This window comes from Amblyomma americanum, chromosome 1, assembly GCF_052857255.1.
Source record: "Amblyomma americanum isolate KBUSLIRL-KWMA chromosome 1, ASM5285725v1, whole genome shotgun sequence".
Taxonomy (NCBI): Eukaryota; Metazoa; Arthropoda; class Arachnida; order Ixodida; family Ixodidae; genus Amblyomma; species Amblyomma americanum.
In genome coordinates this window covers 529,621,517-529,641,159 of record NC_135497.1, presented here as the reverse complement: position 1 = coordinate 529,641,159, position 19,643 = coordinate 529,621,517, and positions in this window count along the sequence as shown.

Genomic DNA, 19,643 nt, shown 5'->3' with positions numbered 1-19,643 from the left:
GAAAACTGTGCCTCAGGGTGTATAACCGCGGTTTTAGCGAACTCTTTCAAAAATTGTGTAGTCTTTTTGGGTAAACATACGGCAGTGGTTTTCTGGCGTGCGCCAACACTGGTATATTACTACGCCGCAAAAGCCATACTTTTATCCAAAAATACAATTTTTGGAGATTTTTGATAGTGTTTGCTGAAGCACCCGGTGTTATATTCTGTGCCCTTGAAATAACTCTAGGCGAGAGTGCACACTAGGATCGCAAAGCGTATTCTCAAGCCGCCCTCCACCTACATTGCTAGAGTGGATTTTAGAAATTAACCCTCCCAGTAAGCGCACTGTCACCTGCGCGCTTGAGGGCGGCATACAGGGTAAGAGCGGCCTCATACTCTTGACATTGGCGCATCCGTTAGCAGCAGTGCAACGCGTTGGCATTCCGCCTACCCGAGGGTCGGCAACATTTACTCGCCACTAGACTGGCACAACGGAACCCAGCGGAGCGCGTTTCGCAGGTGCGACTACAATGCCGTTTCGCTATTCTAGGCTCCGTACGGTGCTTTATTTGCAGTGATTTCTGATAGTTGTGCATGCATGATTTTTATAGTCAGTGCTTGAGCAGAGGCCATACACAATAGGGTGCTCCGTTTACTTTCCTCCACATATTTTGATATTCTTTTTCTTCATCACATAAAAAAAAACGGCCAACGCTCTCTGCGTTTATTCGCAATGCCTGGGCCGTGCTGTTATCAGGGTGAATGCTTAAGCTCTATGAGGTCATGGTCCTGTTTGTTGCCGTAAACTCACGTGAACATTACGGTTCCCTGAGCGTGTCGTTAGCAAATACATATTTTTTTTTTAAATCGGCGTGTATCAAAACGTTGGGGGGGCGACAAGTTGCCTAAGATGTTTTTAGGCGCTGCCATTGTGCAGGCGACTGAGGTCGTGAAAATAGTCTCAGACGTCTTAGGCGTCAGCTTTATATTCTTCGGAGAGCAGTGCCGAGAATTGGCGTGCTTCCGTCATCCAGAAGCTTTGCTAAGTGTGTAGACATCTTGTTTCATTGTTTTGACCGTGGCAAGTTATTGGGCTTGAGATGCCAATAAGGCAAACCGGAGTAGATATGGCTGGATGATTTACATCACATGCGGCTTTGAGACGGCACCGTATTCTTAGTATGTGAGCTTGTGCGCATTTCGCCAAATGAGAATACGGCATAAGTAGATGTGCTCGAGCCTTTCGTGCCTCTTTAGCATGATGGCATAACCATTCAGTAATAGCAGGTAGGTTAAATTTTCTTGGGTTGAACCATAGTGAATTATTTTTTCAAGTTCATATTAAAGTGCGCAATTTCGTAGTGCTGCTTATGTGTACAGACGGGTCTGGTAGGGTCCAGCTTCATTGACTGTAGCAAAAATGGGGGCCATTCAGCCGAGTACGGTCCGATTTGAAACAAGTACCTCCTCGCGATTGCTAAAAGCGCGGAGCGCTGCTCTGTACTGCAGAATGAATCACCATACGGCGGTCGTGGCAAAAAGAAAGGGAAGAGAAAACTTAATTTACTTAATATTGAACTGGGAAGGTCACTTCATATTGTTGCGGCTAGGAGGGCCACAGTTCATGTACTCTCCGACACAAGTTGCTGTAAGTTAAAGGGACAGTGAGGAGAACTCTACCAAATTTATTTTGTTAGCAAAGTCTCATAGTTCGGCAATTCATGGTTTTTTGGCCGCTTTTCCGGGAGCGAAATTTCAGAGAAATTTGGATTCGAGGTTGAAAAAGTTTTTTTCTGCGCTTTGATTTAAACTCGGGCCACTTTTATGATGTTACGGCGCCCTCTTACGACGTCACACGACTGAGTGAGGTGAAACGTGACGTAAACGCAGACTCCGTGATTTCTGCGGCTAGCGGTGCGGTCTAGCAGCAGCCGAAATGAAACCTACTGCCACCGCACGTTGAAGGCATCTATCGGGGGTCGCTAATGTCGCTTTGTGTACGTTTGCACCGGCGTCTTGCCATCGTTACGATGGATCCCGTTCCCGAACCCGATGACGAAGTTCTCGCAAAAACTCCGGCCTGCATTTCAGCGACGTCAGCCCCACAGAGCGTGCGATGCTTTTGAGGGAGCACGATTATGTTAGGCGACGGCGGGTCTTTTCCCCCTTCCGCCGTGAGCAAGCCGTAGCTAAATAAATATCGTAAACCCAGTGCGGGGCGCCGCGAGGGGCAAGGACAAGTTCGGCGCGTTTCGGCCATCGGAGAGTGGCCGATGCTTTGGAAAGAATGAATTGTGATTCCTTGAATGGCGCTGTTGCATGATGCAGCAGGCGGCGTCGAGGAGGTTTCTTACGATTGTAACGGCCAGGTTATTTTTTTTCTTCCCACCAAAAACAGATGGGTATCAAGGCGCTTGCGTTGTTTAAATTTTGCGGCTTGAAAGTAAAACCGACGCACGACGCTTCAACGAGTGAAGCGCGTTTCTGGAGGTATGGGGTCCACTGGATCAGACTCTGCCGCACACTTGCATGTACCTCCAGATGTTTACTGTGAATGGATTAAATTACCCGAGAGCTCAAATAGAACAACTCCGTCCAACTGCTCAAGCTATTGAATGGAGCCGCAAAAAAGGAGTTGGAGGAGAGCGGAGACACGGTCTCTGCAGGTTCCAATTCTCTTTTTCTTAACTACCTTGTATGTTGTCTCCCGTCCCTAATAAACGATTTCGGTTAAGTAGTTTTGAAGTTGAATGGCACCACCGGGAACGTTTCGCCGGGCGAGCGTAGGAAGACACAAATTCTCTTTCTACTTTTAACTGCGTTGTACGATCTCCGACCATGTTGCACCAAAGATTTATATCGAACGTGGCGATCATCTGACCAGCCTTAACAGGCTCCTTCAAATATTAGCTAGCACTTGAAGCGGCACTTGGAGTTCCTCCGCTGTTCGGCGCTTGTAAATCGAGGCGCGTCAAAAACAAAACCACGGCGCACGCCAATTTCATGGACGCGAAGTGCCATAAAATCCCGAAACTCTCCTGGCCGCACGTGGCTACCCCAAGCATCAGTTTTCTTTCCTTCCAACATTCTGGTTGTCTTTTGTCTGTCTTCCTTGTTTGATAAAAGTGCACTATCGGTTTGAAAACAGAACTCACTTCAATACTGAACCGCGCAACCTTCCTTTGTCAGCCTCGGAGATTCGTCGCGTCCATGAAGGAAGGAAAATTCGTACAAGGTGGCATCTCTTGTCTTATGGCGTCATCACGCTTGTACTTGCGAGAATGGCCTGTGGCGGCGATACCTGTATTTTGGTTCTTGCTATTTTCTATCTTACAAGATCTTTGTTTTCAGTAAGAGCGGCGTTTTTTGCGATCAGGAGTTGGTATTCTATCCTTGCAAGCCAACTTCAATTTCTCCTCAGTGTCCCTTTAATCGTGAAGCTTTGAGCATGGACTATTAACGTTCTTTCTTTCACCCCACACTCGACGGGCGAAATTAAGATGACGAAGAATTCCGAAAAGCAGCGAAATGAAGCCCGTACTTAAAAGGTGTTAATCGCATAATTGGCTGTTTACAGTAAAAAAGTGTGAATACGACCACGGTTGGCAAATAGAATTCATCTAAAAGAGGAAACCTTACTTTCAATGTACAGAAGTCTTCATACCTCTAGGCGTACAGCGTGCCGTTGTCTATCAGTGTACCTTCAAGAAATTGTACTCGAATAGTTTTTAACAACGTGAATGCAGTTTTTTTTTTTCGCATGCCTGTTTGTAGGGTTGCATTATTCCCTGATGTAAGTGAATCTGTGCTGTGTTTTTCATGTTGTGAACCTTTTCTGCAGCGCTCCTTTTTGTTCTGTCTCGTAGATGCCCATACAAAAATTGCAAGCCCATCGCCGAAATATATCACCATGCGCCTACTGTTATTGCCGCTTTCATCAGGTCGCAATGACGGCGGCACGCCTCAGGCTATTGAAACAGTGGGGTGTGAATTAATTGAGAAGCTTCGTGCGCCTGAATGCCTCTGGCACAAGCACGAGGTGTGGAATACCATTAATTTGTCCCTAAACATTTGGTTGTGCCTGGCAATAAGGCCTTAAGAAATTTTACAGTCCCATTGCGCCGAGAAGCAGAGAAATCAGATAAACCTGTTCTTACTATGACGAAGTGGAAATAACGAATGAACTCATTACAGGACACGAAAACGTTTTCTGAGGGCAGTTATGATCTGGTGCTGCGCAGAGGATCAGTGTGAGAATGTTTTCAATGTGCGCTACTTATGTGACATGATTGAAAGGGTGTACCTCCCTCTGGAAACTTCAAATAAATGTCATCCCCCTATCCATCGCACGGCGGCAAAGTTTCGATTACGTCATTTCATTTTGTCAAAACAGAAAATTTTTAATAGCCCTTTTACTCCCGCTTAAGCGTGTCAACGGGTGCTGTCCACAATAATAAAGTACTCTGTGAGCCCACGATATGTTTGAGTTTTATTACTTCAATGCATAAAACTCTGGAATTAGTTGCTTCACGTAGCGTGTTCCTTGTTCTGCCACTTTTCCCCGAATATTTTATTTCCTCAGCTGCAAACGTTGATTCCTGAGCGGGCGTTTATTCCTGTACCTGTCTATGACTTCTACTACCCGCGACTTGTGTTCAAGGAACTTGATCATCTTCTGCTTGGCTTCACACGCCTGTTCCTGCACAGTCTTGCTCTGCTGAATGTTGCGCTCTGTGAGCTCGTTGATCTTGCTTAGTATCTCTTCCTCTTCCATATCGAGGGGCTCCATTTGGACTGCAGCAGGCTTCTCCTCAATGCATTTCCGTAGCTCCGACAGCTGGCTCTGTACTGTGTCCTCCAGGTTAACCACTTCATCTATCTGTGTCGTCAGGTGGAACACTTTCCAGCCATTGACCCTCTGCAATACGTCCTTCTGGCTGGCCAAGTAATTGACGGTCTGCTTTTTGTCATCCTTTGGCTTAACCTCCCTGTGTTCAGTAAAATGATTGTGGCGCGCGTTCCAGGTGAGAGAGCGTCTTCCAGGAGCACGTTTCCTCTTCCGATTTGAGAATGTCCTGCCCTTCTTGCGACGCCTACGTGAGGGGCCTTTTTTCTTATTTTTCCGGCTTTTCTTCTCGACAAGATCTTGACCGTCAGAAGAATTTGTGTCTAAGAGCTCATTTTCTTGAAATCGCTGCTTCCGTAGTCTCTTTCGTGGCGGTTCCTCGACTGAAGTGCTTGGACCAGGTGAGCCTACAGCGTTACCATTTGAAGGTGTTTCTCGCTTGGCGGGTGGTTCTTGCTTGGTGTTGAGTAGTGGTAAGGATGATTTGGAGGCATCTGGTAATACAAGATCACTTGTGGTATTCCCGGCCTTGGTGCTTTGCTGCTGAATGTCGCTTCCGAGTTGCGGCGCTGCGGTCGCCGAGGTCGATGGAGAACGTTTGGAACGGCGAATTGCAGGCTCCAAAACAGGGAGGGATGCCATCAGCCTATTGCTTGCTCGCACTCAAATGATCGCTTTAAAATGTCGACTTTCTAAGACGCTAGCCCGTTAAGAAGTATGGCGACTTGATGGCCTTCCTCTCCTCGTAGGTGACAGCAGAGTCGAGGGTGTCGCCCAATGTTGGGCGATCTACGCGTCGCAGAGAGCTGAGAAGTGGTTGAACAATCACTTACTGAGACAAGGCGAGGTCGTAGCCTTTCAAGTGAGAACACTCCAGTCTGTGCATGAACTGTCGGTTGCCTGACGAGTCCATGCCAATCATGAGAGCCGCGTGCACTGCTATGCCGATGGTACTAAAGCCCGTTCGGGGCAGTTGTGTCCAGACGAGGCGAGCGCGTTGTTATGCCTTTGGACGCCTGTGACATGCTTCTTCTTCCTCAAAGCTAGCACGTGGTAGTTCTCAAGAGAATAGTTTGAAAAAGGTGCACTGAACATATTTATGCTTTTTATGCGGGCATCAATGGCTGAGGACCCGTGCATTATTCCATTCCACTTCTAGTGGCCCTCAGCGGTCACGTGCCACCAGTGCAATAATGGTCGCGCTCTCTTAGGTAAAACAATAGGACGACATAAAAGTTACCAGTTTGGTTTTATCATTTCAATCTCGCTTCCGCGTAAAACTTGTTCTAATACCGCTTCTGTTGCCCTGTACACCTTTATGACGCATTCTGCAGCAGATTGACGTTGTTATTACCAGCCTATGTAATCTGTCTTCCAGTCGAATAACCAGCTGTTTGAAACGCGTTATCCTGTATTTCCCTCTTTTGACCGTGTGTACACTGACCTAATTTTTTATCCAAGAGAATGAAGCATCAACTAGCCGAGAAAATTTATTACTCGATGATTTAGTTACACTGCAAAAAAATTCGTAGCTTTAACGCAGATTTTCAACGTTTTAGAAAAGAAATCACTTTTGTTTTGAAAGAAACGTAGTGATCGCACCTCGGTCCAGTAATGAAGGAAACATGCCGTGTTCCGCCGTTGTCATTGCAGGGGAAAAACCTAAACATTATATTTTAGAGATCAAAACCTAACATGACACAATAGTATACCCCATTGGCATTGTGTACCACCAAACGTGCTATTAACTTGCTTAAAGGCAGCAAAAACAGAACAAAGATGCCCAGGTTGTGGAGCCAGTTTTGCATGATCAACCATTGGTCCGCGGACTAGGCGTGACGTGACGTCATATTCTGTTAGGCAGCAAAACGTAGTACGCTACGGCGGTTGAATCCATCGGCATTTTCCATCATCAAATACACTAACGACTTGCTTAAAGACAGAAAAGAGAACAAAGATGCGAATTATATGTTAGATTTCACACCTCAAACGTTATGCCCACGGACTAGGCGTCACATGACGTCCCATTTCTTATCCGTCTGGTTCACTCTTGGCCAACAATGCCCGCAAACTAGCATGGCGAATGCCCGGGAGCATGTCTAATCAGAATAACCAAATGTGCAAAGATGCAAATCCGAGGAGGGGTGATAATAGAATTAGACCTAAGTAACACAATGCTGCTTCAATTTTGAGTGATTGTGAGGAATTGTGAGCAATGTTAAACGACATAGGCCTTACTTTGCCATAAAGTTAAAAGAATAATCTTTTATAAGAGTTCAAAAAAAGGCCGTCACCGTCTGGGAGACGTTGAAGTAACGACCGTTATCTTGATTGACGATGCGGAAAACGAAAGTCTTTCCGTATCCAGCGGGACTGGTGAAGAAAACAATGAGCGGTTCGGAGAAGTAACATAGCTTTTACACATAACTCCCAGCGCCATCTTTCAGAGAAATTACGATGCCCGTCTACCCGTTGTCGAGTTACACCCCCTCAAGATACTTCCCAAACAGAATTTGCGTCGTTTGGGGGGTCAAGGTGGGCCTAGAATTCGGCTTGCGGTGCGATATGGTAACGTTTTAATTAGTAATTGAATGTATACAATGATTACCTATTATTTAACTGTGGTTTTACTTCTATATCAAAACCCGTAGGGTTTTATTTGCTCAAAGAATTCGGTACACAACTGGCCCCGGATGGGTGCCCATTGTTGTCGGAGTATATATACCGGAACAAATGTTTGCACATTTACCGCTCCCGTAACGGGAAAGTTTCCCTACCCGTTTTAGGATATTTTTGGAGGGGAGCGAGAAAGAGATAAGCAGGCACAACCAAGTTTAATGGTCAAAATCTTGGATTCGAGAATCCCAAACTATGCCACCATTTTGTCCCCTGACATACTACTTACATAGTTTCACCTGTATCCACCATAGTTGACCATGAAGCCATTTCTGGCACGCGGCAGGTTGTTGTTTCTAGAATTCTATTGTAGATGGCGCCACAAGTCTCAATGAGAGATGTGCTGTGTTCTAGTCGCTGCCACAGATAGCGCTGTGAAATCAGGGTGGTAGCAGATCCCTCGAAATATCGAAACGTGATGAGTAAGACCTAATGCTCTTAAGAAAATTTTCACAACGTTGCTGGCCACATGACTGGGTAACGTTTATTAAAAATGTTACTACAACTTTTGCTTTGTACGAGAAATGCAACATAATGAGGTCAACATTTAGAAAACATTTATACACAGACAATGGTTAGACAACTCCTCCAAACTGAATTGAGAACCCGTTGAAAATACATTGCAAACATGATGGCAGTACCGCTGCTGATTGGTAAGCAAACGAACCACTGAGAAAACGAAAAGCATGGGCAAACAAATCTGTCGACGCCGTGAAATGTAGTAGTCAGATCTTTGCTTCACAACCATCAATCAAAAACACTAACTCCTTCAGGGATAACATAAGCACAGACAGAACAAAATATTGCTCATTGCAATGTTTAACTTAGCAGGTACCTACTGCCGCCCATTCACGACTGCTCTTCCTGCAGATAAATGAAACGCTGCCAAAAAGCATTGAGTCGCCATTATTGCTGAAGTTACAAGTAGAATGTGCACCGTCGATGCTGTTCCCTCATCCTGAGTAGGTAATAATAGCAGTTTTTCCAGGAAGTACTTGTGAAGCACGAATTTTTTATCCTCTTTTACTTAACTTGCAGAGACATGACCCATCCTGTAGTCGGCTTTTTACAAACATATTGGCCAGCCGACAGCCAGTGAAGACTGTAGGATCTTGCTGACTTGCAAAAGATCAATTCACAGAAAAAAACAGACAAAAAATGAGGAGTTTTTTTATTTGCACTATATTTTATGTTGTACTTAGAAAGGGGCTGAGACATGTCATAAACATTGTTTTTTCTGCTCCATTATAAATTTTCCAGCCTGTGCTAACATATTCTGCGATGTCTATAATGAAACACTTTACTACATGTTTTAAGACTGACGAAATACTTCCCCTACAAAGCTACCACATGCCTCTTACATGCCGCGAAATATATATCTCCCAAACTAGCTAGTCTTTAAGATGAGACACCAAGCCTCTAACATCTGGAGATCTGTACCTCCCATGTAATTAGATTGATTGGAGATGCTCCTTTTTGATGGCATTTCAAGAGCTTGGCGTAGAAGGACCAGATATATAGAAGAACTAGACGCCAACATATTAAGCAACGTCACAATAAGCAATGTGGCCTGGCTTTTCTTCTGTCTAAAAAGGAGTTTCATTTTCCAAGTCCTATGTTCACTTAACTGCCTGCATATGCTCATTTAAGCTTGCTGGAAGGTGCTTCTCTGTGATAAACTATAGTTTTAACTGCGGCCTCAGTCCCGAGCACCTTCTTAATTTTTGCTATTGTTCAGCTTAAGTCCTGTACAAAGTCACGCATATGTCTACTTTTCTACGTTTCGAACTCTCACATATTCTCTGCCTTCGTCGTGTCCATCACTGCATCTGACGCCTTCAAGTCCGCTGTGTATAATCATCTTAATATGCCTATTACACATGTATTTCTGTTAGTCATCCACTTCTCTCACGCCGATCGGCCCTGATAGTAAGTAAGTGAAATGTAGTCTAAGCTAGGTCTCAGCAAGCAAGCATTATGTTCAGCTTGACCTTTAGACAGTGGAGGGAAAAAAGCTGCTAAGTGGAGCTTGAGATGCCTCTCGACGCTACACTGGAAAACAGCAGGCACTAACGACCACAGAACATGCCAAGTGTGAAGTAATTCAGTAACTCTAATCGCATTTATCACAGTGCATACTCGCACGCCGAGCCACCGGGAGCAGCAGCTTCGCACCACGTAACAAACCACGTGGCTGTTCACGTGACAAATCATGAGGAAGCACGTGACCAGCCACGGCGCTGCAACGCCGGCAGCTGCATCGCACTATGTGACCACATGGCGGTGGCGGCGCCGCCACGCTGTGGCTGCGCCGCCGCCACCACGGCGCCGCCACAGTGAAGGCTCGAAATGCTACCGTAATATAGCTATCGCTACAGAGAAAGATGCACAAGTATTCTCTGAGGAGAAAGAACTTGACACCTCACTAGTGGAGCTTTCGCATCACATAGAAGGCTCGTCGGACCACTATCTGGTTATCGAGGAGGGTTTATACAGTTTTTTCTCTCTACAGAACTGTATTCATTAAGACGGCAAATCAGAGCATGTTGATAAGTGTTCATGTATGAACTTGAGCACGAAAAATAGACATGGGTGAAATGAAAAGTGCTTAGAACAAAACTTAATTGTCAAGTGAACATTTGTTTAGAAAATTCTATTTGAAAGAAATACCAGTACACACGCGCATGAATTAAGCAGGATTATGTATCTGCAGACAGATTCAAGTTGTCTTACAGGCGCTCGCAAAATTGTACAATTCACGGGAAAAGCCTCTACTGCGAAAAAAAGCAGGTGGGTGGTTTTTTTCTCACAATCAAGAAAATATATCCCCCAGTCATTAAGGAGTAAAGAATGCATAAGCGTAGTGCAAGGAAAGCATACAACATCGAGCAGTATTGAGCGAATTTAACAGTCTGGCTATCTTTAGCCTTTCTGAATGCTAACTACAGTGCTGTCGAGAGTGGTATGAGTAAAAGCGTCTCGCATCTACACATACGAGGAGCAATTTTGGGCGTATACAGGCAGCAATGGAGAAATCATACATCTGACCAACGAGAACCTTCAGCGTGCCCTCATCCAGTGCCTGTTCATGTATTACTTCTAGACCCCGCAGGGGCGTCTGCTACACGCAGTTGTTGAGTGGCGACACCAAGTTTTCCCGAGCATCCGCAGGAACTTCCCGTCAGGAGGATGTTCGCGAGCAGTGCGCCACCACGGACCCGAGCTCCCGTGCTTAGCCATGCGTGGTAACGCCATGTGCCGAAAAAAGTGGTCCGGGTGGTTGAGCAGATGCCGTGTTTTGACCTTTAAGGCTCCACGGCGGAAGCAACACACCGCTTAGGCCTCAGCATCCCATAGACACCTGCCTGACCCGACCGGGGGAATCGGCAGCCGCCTTTTCCTATGCTCTCCTAGAATCTCTCCTAGAAAAATCGACCGCGCAGGACCAAATTTCTAAGTTTCTAAGCTTGCTTGGAGCGTGTAGATCGAGTTTCCGTGGTAAAATGCGAGCCAGAATCCTCTTTAGTGCACCTTTAATGGGTCCATTTTGCGGCCAGGGGTCCGAGTTTTATCATAATTTAGTCTCTGCCACTGTTCATTCTATTATTTTTTTGTTTACTATATTTTTATTTTTAAGTAACATTTATTTAACAGCAAGACACACAAGGCCTGCTTTTAACCAAGTGGAACGAACGTTCCTCAGTGGTCGAGCGGCAGCGCGACCGGCTCGCGGGCCAAGGAGCAGTGCTTCGAATACTGCGTGATCGTTTTGGCTTGTTTGAATTACCCGCGCGAGGTCATCTGGTTTTTAAGTCATGACCCTCTGGACCATATAAATTTCATCTACACGCCTACGCCGATGTCGGGCTTTCCGATGAAAGGGCCCACAAACCTTTCGCTTTATAAACTGACAAAACAGTTCCGATTGTAACGCAAATTACAGCTAGCACGCCCTGTGTTCCTTCCTCAGCTTTCTCCGCCCTCTGACAACACCTTCCCTCCCCTGCAGCAGCGCGGATAGCACAAGATTGAGGTCCACGACAATTACACCCGGTAAACACACGCTGACATCCAGTGTTTTCACCCACTTGGTTGTGGCCTCAGCAGCAAGCAGAAGGGAGGGTAACCGTCTTGTAAGCTTTTTATTTTTTCTCTTCGCCTCTACTCTGTAGGGGGGCGCCGCTCTGTAGGGGGGAGCTGGTGACCCCAAATACAGGTGTCGAAATCCGTACGCGGCGGTTGTATCTTGATCGATGCGAAATGCAAAACCGGGAAGGGAGAGGTAAGCTCCGCCTTAATGGCATGAGGTGATAGCGTTAATAGGTTGGTTCATATATTTGAGGAATTGTCAATTCTCTACTTGGCAATCATGAATCGCTGGGAGTCCTCATAACACTCTTGGCGCAGTGGTGCAGCGGTTAAGCGAAGAATCACTTCCTTCGATTGGCAGCTGCTGCCACTATTTGGACTTGTGTACCCATGTTGCTTTTCTCGAGGAATCTCTCGCTACCAATTATAAATTTAACTGCCACCTTTCACGGTGGTCAGTTTGCTTACAATCCTGAGGATTGGTTGTGGTGATGTCACAAGGCTGCGTGACCTAACTGGCTCACCTACTCCTGGAATATTAAGGCTTTTCCCTGTCCCGGGACCTTTAACGCTGACAAGCAAAAAAATCGCCTGTGTTTTGCCCGATATCTGTGTACGCTAAGGAATATTTTTTCATGGCAGCAGTGCTGCTTGCAACACAAGTTCCCCAGGACATCCAAAATTCGGACAAAAAATAACACAGTATCGGGAACGTACTAGTAACGTAAGTTCCTGACCGCAAGAACTTGGTGCCCACGTTAACAGTGTTGTTCCATTTAATCTTTCCCGCAGAATGACCGCAGAAGTGCCCTAGTCGTTTGAGCTCCACCACATATGCGGGAGATGCAGATTTCAGTCTTCTGTGCCGAAAGGTATCGACCAATTTACAATGGGCTCGCCTGGTGCTCGGATTAAGTGGGTTGGAATGCTCTGTTAACGGGTCAATGACCCCATCTCAACCGGACCAACGATGTCTCTTTTAGGCCGAAGCTGTCATGGCGCCATTCAAAACCAAATCATTGTTTCTGCGGACTGTACAAAAGCTTGTCCTGACAGTCTCCAGAGTGTTTTAAAATTTTTGAAATCCTGCCTCTGCTTTTACAAGGCTTCTTTTCCCGGCACATTTAGCTGGCATCGCAGCTAAATATTTTCAAGGGGCAACCAGCCGCTCCCTTATTGCACCTGGTATTGCTAGGGTTTCGGTTGCAGGTTCGGTTTCAGTAGCAGACTACTGCTACAGTGAGGGCGCTGGTTCCAGGAAGTCACTGTTTGTTTCTTTGTGCGGTGGGACGGCACACGGTTCCTCGGGCTAGATTCACCGCCGTACGGCGTGCCGTTGAATACCTCTTTAAAAGAAAACGTATAATTGCGATACTCGAGACCAAGATAGATGAATAAATTAATCTACTACGTGTGAAAAAAGCTTTCTTGTGCCTATGAAAAACCCAGGCAGAAAGAAATGAGCGAAATGTTTATTTTTAACAATGGTCATTTCTTGAGAGTTCTCTGTACGGCGTCTCGCACGTAAGACGAGCGCCTGCATCTGCTACTATGATATGCTTTAATGGAAGGTAGCTCCTTAGGGGAAGTATGGATACTTTAACCATTGCGGCATCATTCCACGAGTTTTATTCATTAGCTGGCAAACAGCCAAAATAGCTGTGAAGGCCGCAATAGAACTGGACCTGCATGCCCCCGGACGCCATTAATGTGTGAGTTCTTGTCAGGAGCCAAGAATGCATGATCACAAAGCCAAGGCCCACAAGGAAGTGTACCAGTTCTGTAGCAAGGCGCAACTGCGAAAACAAAAATTCAAATTTTTTTACAAGTGTACGAAAAAATTACAGTCAAAAAATGCTAATTTATGGAATGACTGCTGCGTTAGCGAAGAATAGCTGACTACTAATAATAAATGAGAACAAATATTAATGACATTTTCCAGGTGATTTCAACCTACCCTTGTTTTCCATTTTTGAATTTTTTTTATTTCTTAAGTATTCTTAATAATGATGAGGGTGCGGTGGCGTTCGGTTATATTTGACTAGGTTTTCAGGTTTATCTTGCTGCGGCGAAGGTGCGGCAAAAGGTCTCCTGAAAATTTTAATAATTGCTCACGTGTCATCGTCCGTCCCCATTGTGTGCTGTTCGCTTTGACAGCTCAGATCATCCGCTGCCACCTTTGATGCCGGCGAAGAAACCGCAAACTGCAGTTCGTACGGCGACACACACCTCAAAATATATTTTTTTGCTGCTTTCTGCAACAATCTAGGAAATGAGGCATGCCCTGGAAAAAAAATTGAAAAGCTCAAATTGTCTGAAGCTCTCAACTTAGGACAGCTGTTTTTTATTATCTATTTTAATGATATTGTATATATTCCGCTCACCCCAGACATTATTATCTACGCTGACTACACCAGTTCGTTTTCCTCAGGCAATAATTTGGCGCTCTTGCATGCAAGGCTAATGCGTGATTAAACGAAATATTGTCTTGTCAGGGTGAAAATCAACTCCAGCTAAATGCTAATAATACGAAATACTTCCTTTCTTAAACCTATAAATAAACCTAATGACGCATTAATCAGAATTCGATTTAATGTCACTGTTATAGATGGGGTATGCTCGTTTAAGATCTTGGGTGTCCATTTCGAAGTGCACTTGAGCTAGAAACCTCACACAAGCAGGAAACACGAGAGTGCATCTCGATCCGTTGGCATGCTGTGTAACTTTAGGAACTTAATCCCTGTTTGGTTAAATCGACAGTTGCATTTCGCCCTGATCTTTTCTCAACTTAACTACTGCTTACTAGTCTTGGACTCTACGTCTAAGAGTGACATTGAGAGTCCATTTTTTCTCCTGAAACAAGCCATGTGCTGCACCGAAAATCTTGACGGGCTGGATCACGCGGCCCCCGAGTTTAAAAGGCACAACTTGCTTAAACTTAACCAGCTATACGAGCTGAAACTTTCCGCACGTATTAGAAATCAAACTATCGGGGATTCACCTGAACTCCTCATCCTACACCCAAAGCGTCCAAATAAAATAAAGCGCCTGAGATCAAAATATACGCGGAAGGGGCAGCCATCCCAGAAGTGCAAACACTAAGAATCTTGGGAATGCTGATGCAGTCAAACCGAAATAACGACACACTAATTAAGAAGCTGAGAAATACTGTCAACCAAATTTTCTTCCTCGTGAGACGCATCGCGAATAGGCAAGGAGGAGTTAAAGAAGCCGAGACCAGGAAACTAATCCAGGCCTTCGATCTCAGCAGAGTCATCTACTCCACACCATACGTCACCCTCACTGTCAGAGAAAGGGACGAAGTGGATTCTCTAATTCGCTAATCCTACAAAATTGAGCTGAAACTCCCTCGTCATACCCCAAATGAAAAACTAATACAGTTAGGAATTCATAACACCTTAGCGGAAATGATGGAAGTTTCGATCAAGGCAAACTACAAAGGCCCTCCTTCTGCTGTGCGATGTCAGTGCACGTTAAAGATCCCCATGTTGCTGATAGATTTCCGCAGTCTTCCACTTTGGCACCTCTTTCCCTTCTTGTTTCAATCCCACCTTCCTTGCTCTCCTTACGGTGCGGTTTTGGAGTATACTACAAAGTGAGTTACCGCGCCATTTGCTTTCCTCAAAAACCACGAGTTTTTTAACAGCCCTGTTGTTTACGCTGAAGCGTATCAACCAGTGCTGTTCACAATAATAAAGCACTCTGTGATCTGTGAGCCCACGATATGTTCTGAGTTTTATTTCTTCATTGCAGAAAAAAACTCCGGGAATTATTTGCTTCACGGAGCGTGTTCCTTCTTCTGCCATCTTCCCTGAATTCGTTTATTTCCTCAGCTGCCAACCTTGATTTCTGAGCGGGCGTTTGTTCCTGTACCTGCCGATGACCTCTACTACCCGCGGCTTGTGTTCAAGGAAGTTGAGCATCTTCTGCTTGGCTTCACACGCCTGTTCCTGCACAGTCTTGCTCTGCTGAATGTTGCGCTCTGTGAGCTCGTTGATCTTGCTTAGTATCTCTTCCTCTTCCATGTCGAGGGGCTCCATTAGCACTGCAGCCGCCTTCTCCTGAATGCAGTTCCGCAGCTCCGACAGCTGGCTCTGTACTGTGTCCTCCAGGTTAACCACTTCATCTATCTGTGTCGACAGGTGGAACACTTTCCAGCCATTCACCCTCTGTAATACGTCCTTCTGGCTGGCCAAGTAATTTACGGTCTGTTTTTTGTCATCCTTTGGTTTAACCTTACTGTGTTCAGTAAAAAGATTCTGACGCGTGTTCCAGGTCAGAGAGCGCCTTCTGGGAGCAGGATTTTTCTTCCGATTTGACAATGCCCTTGCCTTCTTGCGACCCCTACGTGAGGGGCCTTTTTTCTTATTTTTCCGGCTTTTCTTCTCGATAAGATCCTGACCGTCAGAAGAATTTGTGTCTAAGAGCTCATTTTCTTGAAATCGCTGCTTCCGTAGTCTCTTTCGTGGCGGTTCCTCGACTGAAGTGCTTGGACCAGGCGAGCCTACAGCGTTACCATCTGAAGGTGTTTCTCGCTTGGCGGGCGGTTCTTGCTTGGTGTTGAGTAGTGGTAAGGATGATTTGGAGGCATCTGGTAATACTAAATCACTTGTGGTATTCCCGGCGTTGGTGATTTGCTGCTGAATGTCGCTTCGCAGTTGCGGCGTTGCGGTCGCCGAGGTCGATGGACAACGTGCGGAACGCCGAATTGCAGGCTTCAAAACATTGAGGGATGCCATCAGGTTATTGCTTTTTCTCACTCAAATGATTGCTTCAAAATGTCCACTTTCTAAGATGCTAAGCCGTGAAGGAATATGGCGACTTGGTTGCCTTCATCTCTTCGTGGGTGACAGCAGGCTCGAGGGTGTCCCCCAATGTAGGGCGATCTACGCGTCGCAGAGAGCTGAGATTTGGTTGAACAATCACTTACAGAGACAAGGCGAGGTCGTATCCGTTCAAGTGAGAACACTCTGGTCTGTGCATGAACTGCTCGGAGAGGGTCTCGCAGAGCAGCCTGCTACGTCACCTGCGGCTATTACTGTCGGCAGCATGACGAGTACATGGCAACCATGAGATCCGCGTGCACAGCTGTGGCGATGGTACTAAAGCCCGTTCGGGGCAGTTGTGTCCAGACGAAGCGAGCGCGTTGTTGTGCCTTTGGAAGTCTGTGACATGCTTCTTCTTTGTCAAAGCTAGCACGTGGCAGTTCTCAATAGAATAGTTTGAAAAAGGTGCACTGAACACTTTTATTCTTTATATGCGGGCATCAATGGCTGAGGACCCGTGCATTATTCTATTCCACTTCTAGTGGCCCTCAGCGGTCACGTGCCACCAGTGTAATAATGGTCGCGCTCTCTTAGGTAAAACAATAGGACGACAAAAACTTACCAGTTTGGTTTTATCATTTCAATCTCGCTTCCGCGTAAAACTTGTTCTAATACCGCTTCTGTTGCCCTCTACACCTTTATGGCGCATTCTGCAGCAGATTGACGTTGTTATTGCCAGCCTATGTAATCTGTGTCTTCCAGTCGAATAACCACCTGTTTGAAACGCGTTATCCTGTCTTTCCCTCTTTTGACCATGTTTACAGTGGCCGAATTTTTTTATCCAAGAGAATGAAGCATCAACTAGCCCAGCAAATTTATTACTCTATGATTTAGTTACACTGCAAGAATATTCCTAGATTTAGCGCAGACTTTCAACGTTTTAGAAACGGAATCATTTTTGTTTTGGTAGAAACGTAGGAAATGATCGCACCTCTGTCCAGTAATGAAGGAAACATCCCGTGTTCCACCGTTGTAATTGCAGGGGAAAACCTAATCATTATATTTTGTGGATCAAAACTTCACCCGACACGACGGTTGACCCCATTGGCATTGTGTACCACCAATCGCACTAATAACTTGCTTAAAGGCAGCAAAAACATAACAAAGATGCTAAGGTTTTTGGCGCCACTTTTACACGAACTATTGTCCGCGGACTAGGCTTCACGTGACGTCATATTCTATTAGTCAGCAAAACATAATACACAACGGCGATTGAATCCATCGGCATTTTGCATCATCAAATACACTAACGATTTGCTTAATGACAGAAAAAGAGAACAAAGATGCAAATGATATGATAGATTTCACACGTCAAACTTTTGGCCCACGAACTAGGTGTCACATGACGTCCTATATCTTATCCGTCTGGTTCACTCTTGGCCAACAATGCCCGCAAACTAGCAAGGCGAATGCCCGGGAGCATGTTTAATCAGATTAACCCCGTGTGCAAAGGTTAAAATCTGAGGAGGGGTGATAATCGAAGTAGACCTAAGTAACCAAACGGTGCTTCAGTATTGAGTGATTGTTAGGAATTGTGAGCAATGTTAAACGACAAAGGCCTTACTTTGCAATAATGTTAAAAGAATAATGTTGTATAAGAGTTCAAAAAAAGGCCGCCGCCATCTGGAAGACGTTGAAGTAACGACCGTTCTCTTTATTGGCCATGCTTGAAACGAAAGTCTTTCCGCATCCAGCGCGACTGGTGAAGAAAACAATGTGCGGTTCGGAGAAGTAATAACTTTTCCACCTAGCGGATCGATCAACTCCTAGCGCCATCTATCACAGAAATTACGATGCCCGTCTACCCGTTGTCGAGTTACACCCCCTCAAGATACGTCCCAAACAGAATTTGCGTCGTTTGTGGTGTCAAGATGGGCCTAGAATTCGGCTTGAAGTGCAATATGGTAACGCTTTTATTAGTAATTGCATGTATACAATGATTACCTATTATTTAACTGTGGTTTTTTCCTATACTACAACCCTCAGGGCTTTATTTGCTTACAGAATTCGGTACACAGCTGAGCTCAGATGGGTGCCCCTTGCTGTCGGAGTATATATATCGGAACAAATGCATGCCCATATAGCGGTCTTTTAACGGGACAGTTTCCCTACCCGTTGTAAGATATTTTTTTGACGGCGGTGAGAAATGGACGGGAAGGCACAACCAAATTTAATGGCAGCAATCTAGGATTCGAGAAGCCTAAACTATGCCACCATTTCGTCCCCGGACGTCCTACTCACATAATTCCACCTCTATCCACCATAGTTGACCATGTAGCCCTCTTTGGCACGCGGCAAGTGGTTGTTTCTGCAATTCTATTATAGACGGCGCCAGAAATCTCACTGACAGATGTGTTGTGTTCTAGTTGCGGCTACAGTTAGCGCTGTGATCTCAGGGGGGTAGCAGAACCCACAAAATCTCGAAACGTGGTGAGTAAGACCTAATGCTCTTAAGAACATTTTCGCAACGTTGCTACCCACATGACTGGGTAACGTCTAATAAAAATGTTACTACAACTTTTGCTTTGTCGAGAAATGTAACGTAATGAGGGCAACAGTTAAAAACATTTCGCCACAGAAAATCGTTAGACAACTTCTCCAAACTGAATTGAGCACCCGTTGAAAATACATTGCAAACATGATGAAAGTACCGCTGCTGTTTGGTAAGCAAACGAACCACCGAGAAAACGAAAATCAAGTGCAAAGAAATCTGTGGACGCCGTGGAATTTAGCAGTCACAACTTTGCTACACAACCATCAATCAAAACACTTACTCCTTCATAAATAACCGAAGCACAGGCACAACAAAATACGGCTCATTCCAATTTTTAATTTAGCAGGTAACTACTGCCGGCCATTCATGCCTGCTCTTCCTCCAGATAAATGAAACGCTGCCAAAAAGCATTGAGTAGCCAATTTTGCTGAAGTGAGAAGTAGAATGTGCACCGTCGATGCGGTTTGCTCATCCTGAGTAGGAAATAATAGCAGTTTTTTCAGGGAAGTACTTGTGAAGCACGAATTTTCTATCCCTCTTTTATTTTGCTTGCACTGACATGACCCATCCTGTACTCGGCTTTTTACAAACATATGGGCCAGCCGACAGCCAGAGAAGACTAGAACCTTGCTAACTTGCAAGAGATCAATTCACAGAAAAAACTGACAAAAAATGAGGAGTTTCCTTATTTGCACTATATTTTATAAGGC